The following is a 23,355-nucleotide window of genomic DNA, read 5'->3' on the forward strand; positions in this document are numbered from 1 at the left end:
AGATACCACCTGCTGGGTAGTGAGTTTGACCTGGAGACGGAGCATCATGCCCTGTTGTGGATGAACACCACGAAGGACCACAACAGCCATCTCACACGCTGGTACCTCTCCCTATGGCCCTTCCAGGTCCGACATCGTGCTGGCAAATCAAAGGTTGTGGCAGACTACCTATCATGGTTACCGCATGTCGCCAACCTCGCAGTGGAGAGGGATGATGTGACGGTGTGCCGATCATCCACCACGTCTTACCTGGCGTGTGCTGGTTGGCGAAAGGAGGCAGATGCTGACGTGCGCGGCTGGTCGGAAAGCTGCTTGCTCCTCCAACCTTGAGGCGCCACTTCCTTAAGCTTCCCCACTGGCATGGGCGCAGGGGGGCAACAGCGTGACGCTGGAATGCATTGAGAATCCTACTGTGACACCCCAGGATTAGTGTTGTCACATTTCTATAGTATAGTACGGTGTAATTTTGAAATATGACTAAGAAGTCCTTTATTTTCGTTATCATTCACACTGCTGTTATATTTATGTTGATGAAACAATACATATATACCGTAAATTCCGGACTACAAGCCGCTACTTTTTTCCAAAACTTTCAACCCTGCGGCTTATTCAGTGATGCGGCCAATTTATCTAATTTTTCTAACGGCCGCTAGGGGCGCTCGAGTAGAAAAGGTAAGATTAAGACCGGTGGAATATATGCGTCGAGGAAGACTGCAACTTCCTGTCTTGTGCATAAATTTAAATAGCGTGAACATACCCTCATCATGGAAAATGCAAAAAGAAAGGTATATGACGCAGGACAAACTCCATTCCAGCTGTGATTCCTGGGGGCACAACGAAGTATTTGCAGCCGCTTGACATTAGTGTGAATCGTGCATTTAAAGTGGCGCTCCGTGTTGAATGGGAGAATTGGATGACTAGCGGCGAGAAATCTTTCACTAAAACTGGCCGCATGCGAAAGGCAACTTTTTCACAAGGGGATCCTGACAGCGTGGGGGAGCGTCAAAAAAATCACCATCACCAACGGCTTCCGAAAAGCCGGTCTGCTGCGTGACGGAGAGGAGGGCACAGTGACAGCGAGAGAGAGGCTGAGGGAGTGTGTGACGACGTCTATATAACAGTTTCATTCCGACACTGAGGAAGATGACTTTGATGGCTTCAGTTCAAAGGAGGAAGATGAAGACGGCTTACCGTGATTTTTACCAGTATGTTCTTTTACCAGACCTGTTTTACCAGACCTGTTATACTGTGTTACTAGCATGTTGCTACCATGCCGCTAGCGTGTTGCTACCATGTTGCTAGCGTGTTGCTACCATGTTGCTACCGTTTTACTGCCCTGTCACAGGCACCGTTTGGGAAGAAAGTTATATTATTATTGTTCAGTTATATTATTAAAACTTTGAAAACTCTCTCTGTGTACCGTCTTTCTTTGTAAATATGTTTACATTTTTTAATGTGGGCACATGCGGCTTGTATGCAGGTGCGGCTTGTGTATGTACAAAATCGGTTTTCCTCTAAAATGTAGTGGGTTGCGGCTTATAATCGGGTGCGCTCTATAGTCCGGAAATTACGGTAGATATGATTTACACTGCATTATTTTGGAAAAAAATATGAAACAAGTAGTTGACCGAGTATTTCCGGGTCATGGGACATGAAAGGGCTGCCACTCCTCAGATGCAATCTGGGAAGGAAGCCGTTCACGCTGTCCTCATTTACTCTTCATTTCTATGTACTTAAACAGCTCGGACCATGGTATATAATCAATTACTGCTTCTAATTACAGATTACAGTGAATTGATATTTAATGTTCCTACAACCTTAGCAGACAGTGAACAGACACACAGTGACAACCAAATGCAAAAATAAACCAAAGTATATGCAGGAATCCAAAAAAAGTAACTGCAAGAAGGGGGGAACCTAACTTTTCACTTACTCTCTATTCCAGCATACCAGCGTCATGCCATGGCCACTGGCCGTACACTCCTCCACCCCCAAATAAATCCCGAACCCCTTTAAATACACCTTAGTTCCTCCCTCTGAGCAACCCATTTACGTGGTCTTCTAATGATATTTAGGATTTATAATTGCATACCAAGTGTAAGTTGACAAATATAAATCATATTTACTACGTACAAACCAATATTAACTTTAGTGTTATTAGCCTCACCAACACAAAACAAATAAAACCCAAAAAGTGTGCAGATTTTATGATGTTGTTTCAGTCCGTAGTCATGTGCTCCCAAACGCGAGTTGCTCAGCGCTACTTTAGCCACCACCCGAAAGTGTCTCTGTTTTGCCATGCCAAGCCCTACTCCTGGCAACTGTACGCAGGTTAGCACTCTGGGTATGCAAAAACCGGCGGTTCAAGTGTCTAAATTAACGAAGTGCATGCCGGTGCGTCCACGGCGAGCAGTTTAGCGAAGCGTGGCTCATTCGGCATCCGCGTCTGCCTCCTTCTGCCAACCAGCATACACACCAAGATGTAACAGACGGTCAATGGCACTCCGTCACACCTTGTAACAGAAGGTTCTGACCTTTTGACATTTTACCCACTTTTTCCTTTCAAAGCGAGATCCTGGACAGCGTTATAAACGGTACTTTAATGCAGAAGTCACACTAAGATCTTCCACATCAGGTTCATATCAGAAGAGCTGGCAATTTCCAAATGTATTTTTTAAACTTTTTAACAAACAAGAACTGAATATCAGGTGTTGAAAAGGTTTACCCCCTTTTTAATTTTAATCATTTATAGTGGATACTGTTTTTGTGTTTTTTTTTTTATCACAACATCAAAGGCAGAGGAGTATAGAAAGTTATGACTTGAAAAATGCCCTCATCCTAAATCATTGTGTAATTTTTTTGGCTTCGGCATCCCCCTGCCTTCAAGTTCCGACCTTGGAAGTGCATCAGGATAAGGAAGTATTTATGTGCTGCTGAAAATATTACCACAGACTTATGACTGCATTTATCATATATCATGTGTCCCCCACCACAACTATCCACTCTCCAAAAACAAAATAGATTACTGTGATGGTAGAATTATCATATTCTACAGTGTGCCAAAAGTAACAACATCCATCTCAGAGTCAAATAGACAATTTCCGATATTAAAATAAAGTTGGATCCAAAAATCATATATTTTTCTTGCCGCTGCCGCCTTAGCTGAATCAATGCCGCTATTAAATCAACAGCGTTGTAAAGTGGCACTTTGTCTCAACAAGCCAAGCTTCCCCCCTTCAGTTGGCAGCACATTACTCTTATGTTGGGAATGCATTCACTTTTGTTGGAAACCATTTTGGAGTTTGAACAATGTTCGGTTTGTAGAGCATTTGACACCCAATGAAGATGTAGACCGCTAGGTTAACCTCTCTCGCTAGCTGTTTTCTCTTTATTATGCCGTGCGGGTGTTGAATTTGTCAAAGCACCTATTTAACTCCGCGAGGGATGACTTCAGCCTGGTAGACACGTAAGGCTTTTTCAAAAAAATTAAGATGGATTGACTGTGATAAAATAAAGATAGAGCTGATAAACATTTTTGTGTTTGTTTTTTGTGTGTGTGTGTGTGTGTGTGTGTGTGTGTGTGTGTGTGTGTGTGTGTGTGTGTGTGAGCTGCAAGGGACACATTAAGATTCCAAAACAAATTCCTTTTGGACAGAAATCTCAAGTGACCTGATTTCACAGAAACGACCAAGTACAGAGCCTTGCAGATATGTGCTGAGCTTCTAGTAAGGACTATTGGTGGACCAGTGGTGGTGGCGGCAAAAAAAATGAAGAAATAAAATGACTTGGAAAAAAATGGATGACGTTACAGGAAAACACTTAAATAAATCAAATATAATATAAATATAAAATAAACAATATAAGGTATGACATATTTTATTGTATTTACGAAAGCCAAGGTCTTTTTATCACCAATTCATCTGGTGGGTGACCTAAACTTGAAAATTAAGATTTTTATTATTATTATTTTTATTGTTATTATTACTATTATTAGTAATAATAATTTAGTAATTTAATTAAGTGATCAAATAATTCAACAATTTAATAATTCAATAATACTATTTGTATTTATTCAACATGATAAAACAGATTTTTTTTTTATACTGGCAGAGTTATCGTTAAGTGATAAACTGTTCAAAAATATGGGCATCAATGTGAGAGAACAGTATCAAAAAACAGATGGATACTTATCTTCTCTTCCACAGCCAATTCCATAGGATTTTTATGGGACACACCCAATCGCAGGTGGCTCAAATGAGCATAATCACATCGCCTGATAATTTTAACAAAAATAGCTCATCAACAATAACATAGATTTTCATAAAGTTAAGAGCATCACTCAACATTACACAATGTGAATTTGCATTATCTATTACAATAGAGCCCAAAGCGTCATAGAAAATTGATAGATACTGTAGTAGGGATGTAAAACAGATGCCACCGTACATATCTTCATTTTTAGGTTATGGTTAGGTTTAATAGGAAAAACTAACAGTTCAAAAAATATACCTGCTGTTTTTCTTTTTATTTATATTTAGCTGACATACTGTAATTCGGACATTTTAGAGCACAGGTGTCGAACTCCAGTTCTCGAGGGCCGGTATCCTACATGTTTTCAAACCGTTTCCCTCAAAAACACCTGATTCAAATGATTGGGCTCATTTTGAAGCTCCTGCAGAACTTGCTAATGAGCTAATCATTTGAATCAGGTGTGTTGGGGAAAGAAAACCGGAAAACATGCAGGATGCCGGCCCTCGAGGACTGGAGTTCGACACCTATGTTTTAGAGCTACCTGAGATGTGTTATGCAGACTACTGCTTGAGAGTATTCAAGCTTTATTTCTTTTTTGTTTTTGTTTTATGTTTAGTTTTTTCTTCAAAAAAGAAAAAAACGGGTCTACATTGTCAGAGCTTTCAGAGCTATGGGATGTCAGTTGTGTCAACAATTTTAATGAAACAAATTCACAGAGCTGCCGAACTATGGTAATTCACTTCCTGAATAATGTATTTTAATATTTCCTTTTTTTTTTTTTTTTTTTTTAATTTTGTCAAGAAAATCAGAACGGGACTGCCTGTGTGAGTGTTTTTGGTGAATATACATTTAATTTTTTTTTCAGGGAGTAAATCAATCACATGATTATTTAGTTAGCAGCAGTGTTTGGAGTAATGCATTACAAAAGTGATGCAATCACTGTAATGCAATACTTTTACTGTAATGTTGTAGGGTAATGCATTACATACAACAAGAAAAAATTGTAAAATTTTACTCGGTATTAAATGAGAGTAACGCAATGCATTACAATGTGTTTTTATCCTGAAAGTGGTGTTTGTTTATTTATTTCTTCTTCTTCTTATTTTTTTTTTTTTAATTCTCCAAAAACACTGTGGGATCGTTGGAGAAAAGTTTAGGCCAAAATGTTTACTTTCTGTTATTAGGATCTCCCACAGCAGAGGAGTGCGGCAGCAGCAGATGACAGGTGGAACATGGACAATACGTACACAAGATAGACATACGGCCATTACTTTCAGTTCGTCAAAGATAAAGACATGAAGAATATAACATTTTGGTGTACTTTGTGCGTGCCATCAAAAGAGCTGTCCACTTCATCAAATAGCACCAGTAGTTTGACAAACCATTTAGAGTGGAACCATAGTAATGTGAATGTAGCAAAAAGAAAACATGTGGATTGAGAGTGGGGATTAAAAAAAAAAAAAAAAAATCAGGTATGCCACATCAGGTAGACAGAGTTTGTTGTACGTAGAGTATATGCTGCCTTTTTCCACAGTAGATTCACCACCATTTCAAAACCTGGTCAGCGAGAACCCTGTCGCAACTACCAATAACAACAAGGTAAGCTAACATTAATCTTCACTGTACAATTGCTATGAATAATAGTCTATAAATAGTTCTGGTCAATGTGTATCAAGATGAAGCACACAATGGTTCATTTTAAACAGGACGTTAAACACAATAACAATGGCAATTCCATATTACCGGTTATGTTGGTGAGAGTAAAATAAAAGTAATGCAATAATAGTGGAATGTGATTTCATTTCAAATACAGTAATACCGTATTGTAATGTAACCAGTTACGTTAAAATGATAATAAATAATAAGTAATTCATAATGCATTACAGTTTTGAAGTAACTTGCCCAAGACTGGTCAGCAGTAACATTTCAACAATGCACACTGCACACAAAGACAGGTGCCCAAACACTCATAACCATTTTTATACGAGGACATTTTATAGTTTTCCATTTTTTTGTTTATAGTCGTCACCTGGTTTGGAGTGCAGATGCTCCAATCAACTTGCTTATTTGCTGTCAAGCTATATGCACCGAGCCATATTGTCTGAACTGAGATGGTTCGGGAAAGTCAAAAATTGTTACAGCCATAATGGACAGTGTTTGGACTCCCTTTTGCTTAAGATTTTCTAATAAAGTTATCCAGAGTTATCCCAAGAACCACGGTGTCCTTTCAGTTCATTACCTCAGCTGTGTGTCTTTATCATGGTCAATGTGATGATAATTTCTGTTGAGAGGATGCTATTGCTCATTCCGTTCACCCACCTGCATTTACAGATGGTGCGCCCATCTGATAGGGGTTGTGAATGTGGGACGACAACAGAGCGCCTTCATACCCTTATGCGCTCTTTGTCAGTCAGTGCCTTAAATGCGGAACGTCACCTTCGAGCAGTCTCCATTGGCCCAAATGGGGAAACACACACAGAATTCTTTGGACACCTACAACCCTGTTAGCGTGATACTTTTTTTCCCTGAGAGGCCATCACTCCCACCCCTCTCCCAACCTCCAAAACAACATTTCATTTGTGAATGCTTTTCTATTTGGTGAGAACACAGACCTTGGTAGGCTGGGTATTATTCATATCAAAAGGTCAAGTGATTTTTTTTTTTGTTTTTTTTTACGAAGGAAAGAGTTTAGATGAAGGACAAACTCACAGCCCCTCTTTCTAAAATACTTGAACAGCTCACAGTTAGTTGCCTTGGACACCTCTGGTTTGAACTTAACCTTGATAAATTTGACATTAGCAAATCAACCACATCAAAAACATGCTTTCCTATTCTTTTGCTACATGTGTGTTCGCTGAAGTTATTTTGTATGTGTTTGAGTGTGTGTTAGTGTAAATTGATGCTTTTTAAAAATTCTGGATCAGAAAATAAATGATGGATAATCAGGCTTGGGGATTAAAACAATACGTTAGTAGTAAGGCTGAAAAACTTTCTAATTTGAAAGTAAAAAACTTTAAAATCTTGAAATTTCTAAGAGTTTTTAAAGTTTTAAGCCTTACTACTGTCTGATAAAGAAGAAAACAACAACGGATTTTAAACCATAAATAGAATGAAGGTTGTTCAAGTAATATGTTAGGAATTTAAAACACCAAGCAAATTTAGCTGTTTTCCATTACAAATATGGATTTTAAACCATGAATAGAATGAAGGTTGTTCAAGTAATACGTTCGTAATTTAGAACACCAAACAAATTTAGCTGTTTTCCATTACAGATACAGAAAGAAACACACACGCAGTCAAGTTATAAGCTTCATTAAGGAAAATAGGAAGTACTGTATTCTCAGGAATATACTCACTGCACCAATTTACCTTAATCACTTCTTAAATAACAATTCAATCATTGATTAACTCTGTTAGATAAAGAGGTTTTGGGTTCAATTCTTAGCCAGGTGAAAGACTTTAAAAATGGGTCTTTGAAAAAAGCTCACAAGCACGTGGCACCATCCTCTAACCACAGTGGAAGGTTCATCACGGAGAACAAATATCACCAAATATTACTATTTTTTTTCTTTCCCAGTACATATGAAATCCAGTGATATCCAACGATATAGGTGTGATCCTTGTTTGGCCACCATGTCTGACTTTGTTCACCATTTATTTTTAACATGTTGACATGAATTGAAGCTTGTCGGTTTCACTCTTTACAAAGGATGGTGAAGGAAGATGACGAAGTCACACTGATATTTAAGTTAAGACTAGTGTGGCCAGCTCATTGAAAATTCGAATTAATTGCTTGTTTGATTGCCTTTCGTAGACATCTGACTGGAACAGTGTTAAAGCGGAGTATATCCAACATTGAAGCGCAAAACAGCTTGCAAATCAATAAGTGTTTGGCAACTGGAAAAGAAATTTCATGCTCACTAATTAAATGAACTACGGCAAAGTTATACATCAGTAAGGAGTGGGCCATAAACTCACATACTGTATATGTTAACCCTTTAAGCACTATGGTTTTTTTTCACCAACATATTGTATATCACTGTTAAAAAGTTTTTAGCTTGATAAAGACTAAAGATTAAGGGCCAAAGTCTCTCACCTATGACCTGTTTGCCATGGGTGACTTTTCCAGTGGCATAAAGCCCCAGACAATTTTGCTCCTAGGATTATTGGGACAAGCAAATCCCTCCAACACGGTGACGGCTGACAGTTTATGGAGGGCAATTATTACACAGGAACTAAAATATTGTTGTTTACACATATTAAAATTGCAAACTGAACCAACAAAGCTAAACTTAATATGTCTTACAACACACAGCTGGCTTGCATTATTGTGGATCTTAGGCAGGGGATCCTGAATTTGTTTCATTGACTGTAGAACATGAGATTAGCACTATTGTACCACAAATGCTATTTATGCTACAAATCCCTTAAGTGCACTAGCAACAGAGAACATACAGTATACCTCCAACAAGCAGATTACAGTCTGCATATTTTTTTGAGTTTCAATAAGGCATATATTATCACATGTACGATAAATTAATATATATATATATATATATATATATATATATATATATATATATATATATATATATATATATATATATATATATATATATATATATATATATATATATAATAGATATTGTGTTGCTTTTATATATATATATATATATATATATATATATATATATATATATATATATATATATATATATATATATATATATATATATATATATATATATATATATATATATATACTAAAACTCTAAAACAGCAAACATTAGTGTAAGCGTGCATTGAAGCCAATACCCGCTTTTTTTTTAAACCCACAATGGATGAAGAAGAACAAAATGGAAATTGGACCAACTTGACTTTCAACATTGATGTCCCTGTCAATGCAAAAGGATTTATTATTGGAAATGAAACTCGAAGACAAACTCTACAAGCAAGTCATGAAAGTCTTTCTGAGGAAAAAAAGAAGAATGGATTTTGTACTGATATAACTTGGTGACAGCCGTTTTGAGTGAGTTCATATGTTTTTGGCACATATAATGTGTTGTGAATTCTTCCAGCGTTCGAGTTTGTGGCGTTTCGTTGTTTTATTTTGAAATAAATGCTTTTGGTTTGTCGGGTTGCGCTGCATTTCCGTTTCCGGTTTTACGTTCTTCTTGCGTCAATCGGCTCGTGACGGTGACGCAGTGAATGACAATGTAAGCGCGTATTTATAGTTTATTATCATCTATGTTCATATTGCATGCTACTGCCCATGTTTAGTAAGATAGGAGTGTTTATACTGTTGAGGAAATCGTTTGTGTTGATGTTGCATTTTACAATTAGTAGTGGTTGCTGGTAATTGCTAACTTGCTAATGTAGGCTAAAATTACAGCATGTTCATACACTAACGTTTGGTAAGAGGCTATAGGTAGTTCATTGACGTTAAGAATGTTGTTGCTTTGTTATCCTTCAGATACTACACGATACACCATATATGAGCCGAAATAAATGCTGAGTTCAACGTGAAGACTGATGTGCTCTCTGACCGGAGCCCTTGATGGCGGTCAATAGGAATCCAATAACCAGTACAGAGAACAAATTCTCAACATAATGATAAGTTTTAATTCCTGATGCGGGTTTATTGATGTTTAAATGCTCTGAAAAATGGACTGTGTTGCGCAGTAATGCGCACATGTGTGCATGAGGGGTCCAATCATTGAAAGCCTGCTATATATATATATATATATATATATATATATATATATATATATATATATATATATATATATATATATATATATCTCCAATTTTTCTTATCTATCTCAGGGAGCACCTTTTTTACCACTTGCTGTCGACTGAAAATGATATCACAGTTCCCAGGGGATCAATCCAGGCTCACCTGTTTTCTGAGTTTGTTCATGTGTCGCACAAAAGCTGAGAAATTGGTCATTAGGTCGATTTTTCTTGGTTGACGCATATCATACCAAAACAAAAGCTGTGAGCAACATTTTCATAAGGCCTTCCACTCCACTGAATAACATTATTTGTCTCAATGTTCTTAAAATACCAGCTCTTCCCTCACAAATAAACTTGCCTTCATCACCAAAATTAATTAATAGTCCATGTGTGTTGTCTAACGTCCTGCCCATTAACTTTCCCAGGGTTTTGTTCAATTTTTGAGGCTTTGTTGTTTTAATCTTTGTGCAATGATGAAAGAGTGCACCATTTCCAATGCAAGTATTAAGCATGTGTGTGTTTTGCCTTTTATTTTCTGACACTCTCGAGGCCACTTAGACGTATTTTTCGCTTCAGAGAACCTTTCAAGCAAACTGAATATGATTTGTTGGTTCATGTACACAAAATGACTTCTATTTAATCAGCACTGTTCTGGCCTTGTATGGGGACTTCATTAATTAATGGTACACTTATTCAATTATGCATTACACTGTCATCGTTCTGTACTATTACGACGCTCTCTATAATAATTTTATTTATTTTATTCTAGCATTATGCCTTCATGTAAGATGGCACATTCTTGTGGTTCAAATACCAGTAGCAATAGTTCATTGGGAATAGAAAAAGGAGTGGTATTCAAAGAAATAGAACTAATTGTAAAAGTCTCACCTGTGGTGGTCTTCACAGTGATAATGGTAATAGTAGTAGTCAGAGTGGTAATATTAGGTAATTATTGTAACACCAGCAGAATTAACTGTAGTAGTGGTTACCGTAAATTTGTGACCATTGTAGTAGTAATAGTAGTGGCTATAGCCTGTAGTAGTAGTATCAGTGGCATCAGTCATAGTAGTCAGTTATAGCCATCTATCTATCCATCCATCCATTACTTAATACTCATCGCGGGTTGGGTCGCAGGGGCAGCAGCTTTAGCAGGGAGGCCCATCCTTTCCCAAGCCAATTCATCTCGGTCTTCCGGTGAAATCTCCAGTCATTCCTTGTGCCAGCTGAGAGATGTAGTCCCTCCAAGCATGTTCTGGGTTGCCCCCGAGGCCTGCTCTGGTGCGGCTTGCTCGGAACACCTCACCAGTATGGCGTCCATGATGCATTCTAATCAGATGCTAGAGTCACCGCACTGGCTCTTTTTTAACAAGAAGGGGCAGCGGCTCAACTCCGATCCCCTCCCAGATGACCGAGACCCTTACCCTATCACTAAGAGAGCCCACCATCACCAGTGCCAATGCACTGTCCCTGATATCCAAGCAATGTAATCCGGTCAGATCTCATCCACCTCAAGGGCCCTGCCACCGAGAAGCATGTTCACCACCTCTGTTGAACCCCAGAAGGGATGTCTCACCTCGGAATTTCCAAACGTTACTTCCGTAGAAGATGTGTTGTGCCTAATCTCCATTATACACAATGGTAATGGCACATTGCTCTTCCCCCCTTCTGACACCTCAAAATTTCCTCAAAGACATCCAGAAGTCATTTTCCATGGCTTCACCGAACCTCTCCTACACCGAGGATTTTGCCCTAGTAACAGGCAAAGCAAAATTCTGTTTGGCCAGCTGATACCCGTCAGCTGTCCCTGGAGTCCTACAGACAAAAAAGTCCAGATTTTGTTACAATCATGCCTCTCCAGGTCTCACTGTCATTTCCCACGTAAGCAATGACGCCCCCTACCAAAAAAAGGAGTCCTCAGAGCAAGCACTCTCCAGCACACGCTACAAGGACTCCAACAAAAGTGGGTACTCTGAACTGCTGCTTGGTGCATAGGCACAAACTAAAGCTGAGGCTACTCTCTTGTCCACCGGCTGAACCCTTACGTACAGACATAAACCGGGGGGGGGCGGTCAATAATTATGCCAACACTTGCTCTGCACCTTTCACTGTGGACAGCATCAGAGTGGAACAAAGTGCAACCCTTCTAGCGAGGAGTGGTACCAGTACCCTAGCTGTGTGTGGTGGCGAGTCCGACTGTCTAGTGAAAACATTTCGAATACACACACAAGCTCAGGCTCCTTCCTTGCCAGAGAGGTGACATTCCATGTCCCGAGAGCCAGTTTCTGTTGCTGTGGATCAGAACGACAAAGGCTGCCGTTCAGCTCACAATGCCCCCGACCTCTAAGGCCCCTCTCACAGATGGTGAGCCCTTAGAAAGAAGGACACATGTTTATTTTTTGGACTGTGCCCGGCCAGGCCCCATGGGTGTAGGACAGGCCACCAGGCACTCGCTAGTGAGTCCCACCTCTGGGCCTGATTCCAGAGGGCCTTGGTGACCATCGTCCAGGCAGGGAAAACTACGGTCCAATGTTTGTGTTCATTATAGGAACTCTGGCAGGCTGTGCATTTTAACCCTGTGCATCCTTCACCTGGTTCCTCACCTAGAACATGTTTGCCATGAGTGACTCTACCAGGGGCATAAAGTCCCAACCAACTTAGCATTTATCATTTTATCATTGGGACATGCAAATCCCTCCACCATGGTTAGGTCACATCTCATGAAGGGTTAGCTATAGCAGTAGTTCAAATTTGCAGCAGAAATATTAGTAGCCATACACTGTACAATAATATAGAGAGTACTTTTACTAATATAATTATGATAGTAATATTAGTAGTACTAGTTTTAGTTGTCAAATTAGGAGTGATAAAAGTGACAGTGGTAGTTGTAGTTCTACTGGTAATAGTATTGGTAGTAGTACTAACAGCAATAACACTTGTAATATAAGAAATAGACATACCAAGTAATGGTTGTAGTAATTAGTAGTGGGTTAGGGTTACAGTTATATAGAGCAGTATGTACATAGATGCAGTAAATAGCTAGACTCATTTACACAATTTACAGTACAAGTAGTATAGGTATTATTTCTACACTAATAATGAGCCTCAAAAGCCTAACTATATAATCTAAATGTATATTCATGTAAAAGAAGCCTTTATAAAAGCCTTTGCAAAAACAACACAATAAACAGTGACATCTGTGACTTTCAATTTCTTTTTGTACACATCACAGTGTTTACAACCCTCAAGGCTACTATGCTGATATTTGATATGTTTGCTGATGAGTGTGTGTACATGGGGCACAACGTGAGAAGGATGCTGTGATTTGTCGTAACTTGTTAACAGTATTGTCGTATGTATTTAATTTGCGCGTGCGGCCTATTACAGTACTAATTTTAAAATCTAGCCTCGGGTACAGAAAGCAATTACTTTTTATTTATTATTATTATTGTTCTTCTCCCTTCAACACTCAAAATGGTCCTCGACGATGTCACTTTGGCTTACATTTGTCATGCACTATGCTGGTGGAATATTGCAGGGTTTACATGATAAACCAGTAAATAAAGTCTATGGTGAAAGGTCAGATACTTCAGCACTGATAAGAAACGACAGTAAAGTATACAGCAATCTCATGAAACAAAAGTTGGGAACTTATTTTAAAACCAACTAAACTGGAAACTTGAATCAAATCAGGAATATTTTGTAAATAAATGACTAATTTAGAAAGGTACTTGTTAAAGTCCACTTTTGTTTTTTGTTTTCTTGTTCTTAATCATTCCCATTAATATGATAATATTATGGGCTGTATTCATTTGAGAGGCTTGAGTCAGATGCGGTGCATTCTAAATGTGTGGCAGGGTAGACTATGTGATTTAAATTTCACAGATGCATGCAAGACTATGTAATTAAATGAGAAGGTTTGCACCATTGTGGGTGTGAACACAGACAAATATTGTGGGCCTCATGTATAATTGATTAGTCATGTTTTGAAGTTTCTAATTTCGTAGGAACTTGGGGATATAAAAATGTCTTTCCTGAAGAGGTCCATGGAACCAAAAAGTTCTAGAAAGTCTTTTGAATGGGCTTTTTTGTATGTATTAAGTAAGTTTGCCAAAGTATGTTCTCTGTGAAAGTCAATACTTGAATGTTTTCTCACATATTAAGATTCACATCACCGATTGTCGAGATTCAGATCTGTGCCTTTGCATGCTGAGATTTCCACAATACTTTAAAGCTGAAATCTGAAAATCTAAATACTCAGGAGGTATCTGAGGCTCAAACACAAGGACAAAGCTGTCACTGAGGACATTTCCTTTTTTTTCTGATTGTAATGTCACTCCAAAATCACAACACTTCTTTGAGATTATTGATAATATGCATGATAGGACTGTCATGATAGGTTTTTGTTGAAATTGTGTCAGTTGTGTCCTTTACTTTAACGAAGGGGTAGTACCGATTATGGCTTCTGTGGTCAATGCCAAAGTTGAGCCGTATATAGTGAGTATTAACTGAAAAGCAGTTAAAATGTAATGATTATATTAGTAGTATTAATAAGTAGATGTTCTGCAGTGTAGTTAGTATTGATAGTACTGTAGTTGTGGAAATTATTGTAGCGGTATTAGTAAATACTTATAATAGCAGTGGCAGAATTAATGGTAGCATTAGAAGTTGCAATAGGGATAAATGTGAACAATCCAATAAAACCAAAGATAATGGAAGAATAATATTTTATTCATAGTAGTTGAAACATTAAAACATGCCGTTTATTAAACACTGATGGGTATTTACCTCTTTTTTTTTTTTTAATTACGTCCTTTAGACAGCATCTTTTTATGTCACCCTGTACTTAACAAGTGTTTCTGCTCAATGTGGTCTTGTTTTTAGTGAGGGTATATTTTATAGACCTACTGGTATAGAAACATCAATTATGAAGCTCCAATTGTTCAGGGATTAGAAACTGACATGGACAACTTAGAAAACTTCACTTTTATATACAATGCCCTCACAAGGCTAATAAATCACAGTTCTATTATTTTACCATGTTTTAGGTATCCAGTTCAATTCTTTAGCATCATGACCCAAATCTGGGGGACAGCAGGGGCCGACTCAAACTAACTTGTTCCAATAGAGTCCCAGTTGGAGGGGGGATGTGGTCCTTTCTGGAATCGTCATTGCCCTGTAATGTGTTGAGAACAGTCTTGAACTGTACAGTAGACGCTTACTGGTCCGTGGACCAGTGGTCGGGGATCGATGCACTCTGTAAATTGCCCCTTACCTAACCAATTTCACAACCTGAAAACCAGTTCATTTGTGGTGATCTAGTACTATGACTAACCTATTTGAGTACCTTTTCAAATGTCAAAGTGAGAGGTCAGCATCTTCCCATTTATAATTTGACCACACACTTTGCAAGTGTTGTTGTGTCACTGGATAATGTATCTAAAAAAGCTGCTGCAGCCTGTTGGTCCAAGTGAGTCCTACAGGTGCTTGTTTGTGTGTTGTCGCCGTTTTTGGGTGCATAGGAGACAGAATGTGAGAGAGAGAATGAGAGAGCGATCCTAAGAGATGGCATCTGAGCAGCATGCATGCATGCATAGCTGTTTGCAGTAAGGCGAGAGAATGAGAGCAACCTGCACTATAGAGCAGGTGTAACTCTCGTTCCTTGAGAACAATATCCTGCTAGCTTTCGATGTCTCTCTTGAAACACATCTGATTCAAATAATCCATCAGTAGCCTCTGTGGAAGCCTGTTAACAATCCTGTTAGTTTGAATCCTTTGTGTAGGCATAGAGATACATTGAAAACAGGCAGGTTGCGGTTCTCAAGGAGCTGGCGTTCCCTTCCCCTGAAATTAAGACATGTAATGTTCATATGTTCCAAAAGAAGACTTTGCTTCAAGTCTACCACTCTTCAAGTGGTATTAATAATTTTGGAATTAGTAAAAAAATCCCAATTGAACAAAATTATGGTAGATGTAGTATAAGAAGACACTTGTAATAGTAGCAGAAATATTATTAAAGTTAATCTATGAATATAGGCATCAGAATGAATGTCAGAAATGCTTGTACTACTCGTTATAGAATTGGGAATAAAATTGCAGCATTATTCAACTGCTTTTAATCTTTAACATGCATACTGTGGCCTGACCAGTATGGATTTTTTTTAGGCCAACACCGATTATTATATCGAATAAAGGGGGGATAGGATAAATAATGCATTCTCCTCAGAAGCATTTCTAGTAGCCTCAATTATATACGGATTTTCATTCTTTGAGTGCTGGCCTGGTCATTACTGATGATGACTGAAACAGGAGGCGGACTAGCAACAGGACACTGAGTCGAAGACGTACCTTAAAGTGCAGTATAAGAAAATATGCAGACTTACCTACTCACTTGAAAATATATACACACATTGAAAATGAAACAAAGGCAGTGACAGGATACTTGAGTTGGCCTCATAATAGCCAGGAATGGATGAATAGTTCTATGAAGTAAAGTGAGCTCAAGGAGCATGTAAAATGTTGCACGCTTGTAAGTTGACTGCCTTGCTCCACTGTTACACTGCTTGTTAGCATGGCCTACTTTTACATACCACCTCACACTCAAGCACACTTAAGCCATGTGCCTGTCTTGAATCTGCTACTCTCTTCCTCCCTGGGCTCAATTAGAGCCATCTCTCAAAATGCACACACATATTTGCTTAAAATAAAACAGAATTACAAAAGTTATTAGTTTCAACGGATATACCTGGTACAAACAAAAATGCATATAGGGCAGCACTAGAAAAAATGATGAAGAACTAATATTAGCTAGCATGTTATCCACAGTCACATGTTGTTGGATGAACAAAGACAGTAATTTGGGGCATATTATCATACATCAACATTCAAGGACAGAACAACTTACTGACAGTCGTGGAACAGTCGTGGGTCACAGAGACAAAACAACGGGTGCATTAACTGACTGCTCTCAAAACCACACCATCCTTCTCACTACAAAATGTATTATCAACAGCGGTAAGAGGCGGCACCAAAAAACAAAAATCAAGCCAAACAAATCACAAATGAATGAACTGTTAAATTCAATCGTTTCCAAACATTATTTCAGGTGCGGTCCACGCAGCCCGGTACCAGTTGATAACCCTTGATTCACATATTTTCAGTACTATTTAATTGTTGTTCCATATATATATATATATATATATATATATATATGGAATATATATGGAATATATATATATATATATATATATATATATATATATATATATATATATATATATATATATATATATATGGAACAACAATTAAATAGTACTGAAAATATGTGAATCAAGGGTTATCATGTGAAAATGTGTGTATCAATATATTGGGATTAAACATGCATGCATGTTCAGCCTGTTGAAGTGAGGATGTTGCTGTTAAATTAAATAAATAAATAAAAAATTAAAAACAGACTTCCATAGACCATCTTTTTGTGTAAATATCTGATGTTATGATATGAGGCTTATAGACCAGTGTGGCTTATCCGTGACAAAAATAGTTTTTTGCTGTTGTGTCTTATTTACCCATGAAGCTTATACTCAGTAAAATACGGTATGTATAATAATATAATAATACGGTTCGGCAGAAGAGTGGCTAGCACATCTGCCACACAGTCAGTCCCAGCCCGCTCTGGTCTTGCCATGCAGGGTTTGCATTTTCTCCCCAAGCCCACGTGGATTCTCTCCGGGCACTTCTGCTCACTCCTACAGTCCAAAAACTTGGATGATAAGTGTATTGGATTCTACAAATTTCCCTTCGGTGTAGTTGTGAGTGTGAATGGTTGTTTGTCTCGCTGTGTCCTGCAATTGGCTGGGAACCGGTTAAGGTTGTCCCCCGCCTATTGCCCGAAGACAGATGGGACGGACATCAGCCAGCCAGTCACACTAGTAAGGATAAGTAGTGATAGAAAATGGCTGGATGGATATATTCTGAATATGTCTAATATTTCAAAGCACTGGATACATTCTGAATTTGGTGGTGGCTGTCTGGCCCTTGAAAATGAAAATCCTCAAATGTAAAAAAACAAATGATGCTTGTGAAAATAATGAATCATAATGTAGTATATGTTTTTTTTAAATAAACCTTTAATAAAATGTGTAAACACTGCCTTTAGTAAGTAGAAAAAATGTCGTAATTATGTTTAGTATGTTTTGGAGGATATGGAAGAAGTTTAATGTTTTACCATCTTTATGCGTTAAACTTATGATGTATTCCTTTTGCGCATAATTTATTCCGAATATTCATGACCTACTGTTTCCTAGCAACAGCTTTGGTCGTAAGCGCTAGGTCTCCAATCACGTGTACGCTGCCTCTCCCCAAGACAAAAGCAAAAAGAAAGCAAGTGAGTCAGTGCGCATCTTCACGTCTTCCCCTTAAGCTCCGTTCCTTACTTACCACAGTGCCGCAGACCGTTCAGTCATGTGTCGAGCCGCTATACTGCCTCCAGATGCAGCCACTTTTTCTTGTCACAGTGGGAGCCAGCTCTGTTTACGGCCGTACACAAAAGAACGGCTGAGAGCTCCTTCAAAGCACCCGTCAGCCACTTATTAATGCAATGCACCTTTCCATCCCAGGAAATGTTTGCGCTCGGTCTGAGACGGACGCGCCGCCTGTCCCCGTTCTGTCACCCGAGGCCAAATGTTTTACCTTCAGGTGCATCCTGGAATGGTGGCTGTCACTCGTTATCACCCTCTCGTTCGGTCTGGCGACCGCTCATGGGCTGGAGCTAGCTGGGTTAGCACACACTGGCTTCTGGCAGATGAAGCCAGATCAAGGGCAGGTGGAATTGTTGGCAGGCAGGCAGACCAGGTGTTTTTACCAGGCCAACAGGCGTACGGGTTGTCGGTTGCAGGCAGGTTCAGAATCTGGGCAGAAGAATAGGGTGGCCAGTTTCAATCCATTGTAGGATGTAGGCTTCCATTTTGGTTTGAAGCAGCCTGTTTGGGTGAGTCAAAAATGTTGTACTTTGACAAACTCCATCCTTTCATCCATCCATCTTGACTACTTATTCTCACAAAAATCACAGACTAATTGGAGCCTATCCCAGTTGTCTTCGGGCAGTAGGTGGACGACACCCTGAACGGGTTGCCAGCATGTCATAGAGCACAAAAAGAAAAACAACCAAGTGGGGACTTCATTCGAGTGAAAAATAATCAGAAGCAGGTCTGCTTAACCAGTGTTTCCAAATAATAATCATTAGAACTACATGTTACTTTGCAGTTAATTTGCGGTGGCAATTTTTGGAACCTGTTCAGGATCGCTGAGCTTTCAAGCTTGGTGTAGCAGACGAAAAACAGGAATCAAAACAGCAGCGATGGGAGAGCATGATTGTCAGCTGGTGTTATTTTTTTAAAGCAAGAGTCATTTCAGTTCGGATGCACTCAAAGAAACACTGAAGAACTTTCAGTTTTGGATGATTATGGCTTCCCCATATGAAAAGAAAAATGGTAGCTGAAGAAAGACTACATTAGTGGTAACAGGCAGCTCACAGCGTCATGAAATCCTATGGTGCTGGTCGCCTGCAGTTGAACTGAATTACATTTCGGTTTCCAGTGGCTCTGCGAAGGATGGATAGTGGTGAGATAATTAATGTAATTACAAGCATCATTATCATTTGGATTTGAACATAGAAGCTACCTACTAGACCACCAGGAGCAAAACTTGGCCAGCATCAGATAGAAATTCATCCTATAGCTGCATTTCCATTTAAAATTTTCACAAAATATAGGCAATATTTCTACAATTTCAACTTGTAGGTATTTCCATTGAAGTGTTTTCGCTTCTGAGTTGCCAGCCCACAGTCTGCATACACGAAGGCTTACTTGCGGAATAAAATCTTAAGTCGGCCGGCGGATGAGTCCAATCGCCAAACCGACCAGGAGAGCAGTTGACAAAAGATGGAAAAGCATAAAAATTCTCCCGCTCCATAGATCTTAATATACGCACTGAATGACCAGACAAATGGGAAGAGAAGAAGCGGGCATCAGCGACCACACACAGACAGGCACACAAAGACTTAAATACAGGCATACAACATCCAGAGTCATTTACAAACCCTCCAAGATGTTGTTAGGATTACTTCTATTGTGACTTTATGATGTGCAGCCACAGTAAATACAAAGATAAGAATACGAGTCATGTGACTTCCACTTAACTCGTGGAAAAGTGTTTCCATTTCACTTTCGCAATATAATTCTATTTTAACACATCTGAAAAAATACCTCATGGCAGAATAAAAATATTTTCTAGACATTTGCGAATTTTTCTCTTTCCATGACCGGTTTGCTTTAGCCCAATTTCCATTTTGCTCCAATCTAAGGATAATCGAGGCAAACTTGATGAGCTTAAATGGGCCAGTGAAAGCCAGACCAATGTTGATCCTTGATTGTCCTTTTATCTGGGTAGCATCCCATTTTCTTTTTTGTCTCACTAGTCTCACTATTTTGTTTCTTAAGGTGTTTAGTAACTTGAGCCATGACAGCAGTAATTTCGTTTAGATGCTCAAATTCATTGCTGTCTTTGCAGTATATTGGAAAAGGTGGAAGTGACATATGTCATCTAGTTGTCAGCACATTTGTATTTTTTGTGTGGTGCGGTTCTTGGCAGCCTCCTCGAAGTTGCTTAGTGCCCGCAGAAGCAAAACGAAAAAACCTCAGGACATGAAAGAGGTACCATTTAATGCGTTGGCGGTCGATGTTTCATTAAAGATTGTGAAAATTTTATATCAAGTTTGAAAAGTTTCTTAGTTTTGCTTTAAACCACACATGTTGTTCCAGATAAGTGATATCAAATAAGTTGTAGCACAGTTACAATGTTCACTGAGAGATACAATCTATGCATTTCTGATACAATAAACCTTTGCGTTTTTCTCTCGAGACATCATTTTAATCAGTTGGTGCACTCTTCACTGAAGCAAGGAGAAGCCAGATGCTCCTGGAATTCATTACGTGACAATAAGTCACAATTAGTTAGTTTGTGAAATGTTTTTGAATTTGATCGCTCCACTTATATGAAAACAATGTCCAACAAAAAACTTCTTATTAGGGCTTTTGTCACAAAGAATGGATCCGGTATAAAATTCGTGTCACCAGATGTTTCTCTGCGGTGTCAGCCAGAGCTTCTGACTGTTGCCGAGCAACCGCACAGATGCAGATCTGGTAGACACAACTCTAGAGTTCTATCCATACATGTTCATACATCCATACTAGAGCCGCCTATCGGGTTGCAGGCTTGCTGTTGCCTATCCCAGCTGACTTTGGGCAGTAGGCGGAGGACACCCTCAACTGGTTTCCAGCCAAATGCAGGGCACATAGAGACGAAAAACCATTCACGCACCCAATCAAACCTAAGGACAATTTAGTATGTTCAATTCACCTGCCTTGCATGTTTTTGGAGTGTGGGAGAAAGCCAGAGTGCCTGGAGTGAACCCACGTGGGCAAGGGAGAACATGCAAACTCCACACAGGCAGGCCGGAGTGAGTTGGTTTTGAACTTGGGTCCCTGAACTGTGAGACGTACGTGCTAACCACTGTTTCACCGAGCCCCCGAGTTGTTCATTGTATTTATAAGGCTTTCCAACTAAGGGTATTATTATGATTATTATTATTATTAGTAGTAGTATTAGTATCAGTATTTTAGAAGCTAACAACTAACTAGCGATCCAGCTAAAGTGAGAGGGGAGGGGGGGGTATAAATAGAACCAATATATTCAAAAGTGGCCTTTTAATTTGATCAGTAAAGGCTAATAATGAATATCAAGTCAAATTCCCAGTTTAAAGTCCACAGTCATATGTATGTATGGTTACAAGCTTGTTTATTCTGCACGTTTTCTTTCTGTGAAAAATCTGTCCCATTTTGGAGTATGCTCAGTTGCCTGGTTGAAGGAGGTGCGGCATTGGGCACCTCTGACAAGTCATCTCATGTTGAAGTGCTGGCCAATTACTAATTTCAAGTAATGCATATTTCCCTCCAGTGATTCACTGGCTTTCACATGCTACAAACCCAGCATTTGTGGCAACACGTCTTTATAGCCCTTTTCACCATTTTATCTGAAAGCTGGCAGGGTCGAACTGTTTCCAATCACAACACACACTTTACACGCAAATGCTGCAGATGTGCCAAAGTTGGCTTCCAAGATGTTCTCATTTACAAAGAACTAAAAAGGAGGTAAAGCCATAACAGAGTTCTGCTGGTTGAATTTCCAGTTTTTTGATTTTGTGTGGATTTTGAGGCAGGTTTTGCTGTTTTTGTGTGTTTTAAGGACTCCAACTTTTTGACTTTCAACCATATATTGTCTGACTTGACTTGAAATGTGTACATTTACAGTACTGTAGTAAAGTACTGTACACTCCTTATTGCTGTTTTTTTAATTAATTAATTTTTTGAATATTTATTGCTTGCAAAGCTTTCTTTTCACTAAACCAATATTAAGAGACAGCCCAAAGTTATACAGTATAAAATGCAGTTTCTAAATGACAATTCTATTGACCAAGGAAGGAAACAAATACATATTTGTGGAAAAATGATTGACCCCTGAACCTAATAACAAGCTGTTAAAAGGTTTGCGAAAGTTGGTGATGTGTCTTTCACACTGCTTATGAGGAATTTCAGACCACTTTTCTTTGCAGAATTGTTTCAACTCTGACTGAGAATTGAGGGGTTTCCTAGCACTGCCTGTTCAAGGTCACGCCCAGAGTCTAAAATAAACTTGATTGAGGACTTTGACTTGGCCGTCACAGGCCAGAGCATTATCTGAGGTGGGTCAGCTCCTCTGTGAAAATGCATCGGCAAAGGCAATGGTGTTTTTTAGCGAAAGCAGAGAATTTTGCCTGGAAATTCTCCCATGGATGCCATTTTCATGTTCCTTATAGTGGAGTTGAGAACACTGACCTTAACTGAGGCCTTTGGCCTGAGGCTCTTGATGTTTTTCTAGGTTATTTTGTGAAGGCCTTGATGAGTCACCGGCACACTCCTTGGAGTAATCTCCATTGGTCAACCACTCCAGGGAAGGTTTGCCTCTGCTCCTAGTTTTCTCCATTTGTAGATAATGGCTCTGACTGTGTGTAGCCTTGAAAAATGGCATTGTAATTTTTCCCAGACTGCTATAGTTCAATCACTACTGTTTAATCATTTCTTATGGAATTTTTTTGAATCGTGATGTTTGTTCTAGGAACTTTACTTTGTCTTACTCAATTTAGGTGATTTCTTGATTCAACAGAGGTGGTGGCAACCAGATCTGGCTGTGGCCTGTGAAACTGAAATTAGCTTACCCAAAACCAAGGTTAGCCATAGTTGTTTTATGATTTAAAAAGGGGAGCACTTATTTTTTCAG

The sequence above is a fragment of the Hippichthys cyanospilos genome, chromosome 9, assembly GCF_059441005.1.
Source record: "Hippichthys cyanospilos isolate Australia breed blue-spotted pipefish chromosome 9, RoL_Hcya_1.0, whole genome shotgun sequence".
In the NCBI taxonomy this organism is placed as follows: Eukaryota; Metazoa; Chordata; class Actinopteri; order Syngnathiformes; family Syngnathidae; genus Hippichthys; species Hippichthys cyanospilos.